The sequence below is a fragment of the Penaeus monodon genome, chromosome 29 (assembly GCF_015228065.2).
Source record: "Penaeus monodon isolate SGIC_2016 chromosome 29, NSTDA_Pmon_1, whole genome shotgun sequence".
NCBI lineage: Eukaryota > Metazoa > Arthropoda > Malacostraca > Decapoda > Penaeidae > Penaeus > Penaeus monodon.
This window is the reverse complement of record NC_051414.1, coordinates 38,235,329-38,236,153: the sequence shown is the minus strand read 5'-3', so window position 1 is coordinate 38,236,153 and position 825 is coordinate 38,235,329.

The following is an 825-nucleotide window of genomic DNA, read 5'->3' as shown; positions in this document are numbered from 1 at the left end:
ACCCAGAATCCCAAATCAGAAATCCTTTAACCGTCGATATGGTTATGATAATTACTATATGAATGATAATGACTACGGTTGTGCGTTAATTAGAAATGCGTTTAGCTTACCTGTCACGCTGTAAAGGAGACATGACACCCGCCATCGAGCTGATTGTTTTGGAAAGTCATTCAAGAGTGTAATTAGGGCAAGTCTTCAGTAATTAAGGATGATGGCGTTGGTTTCCACGGGGTAAGAGGTCGAGTTACGGGAGACAGGTGAGTCGTCGAGTGAAATTTTTTAAATTATTGATGCGATGTAGTTGAGTTGTGGTTTCGAGTTATGGCTTATATAAGTAAAAGCGTGGTTAAGTGTTCCCTTTTTCATCATGGGAGGGGAACGCTTAAATACGCTTTTGCTTATAAAGGCTATGATTTATATCGTGTCGTCTGCATTTTGTCCAACGAATGTTTGAAGGGGAAATTTGTATGTTTATGATTAGGTTGTGGCTTTTATAAGTATATCCGTTTATTTTATTTTTTTTATAAGTGATTTTCAAATTTCCGAAGTGGTAGAAGGCGGAAATAAAGTAATTAAGAGAGTTGATATAAACATATTATAGTCTAGAGCTAACGATATTTTGAATCGCATTTCTAATATGATTTTCAAAAGTTTACCTTCAAAGAAATGGAAATTGAGTACTCGCTCGTAAAAAAAAAAGTTTTCTTTTTTCATATATATGAAATATATTTTTTTCATATATATGTCTGTTATGTCTTTCGTGGTTTCTCAGTCAGGATCAGAATGTGATATTTGTCTCAGAACGAGTTTTTCATCTCGCTCTTT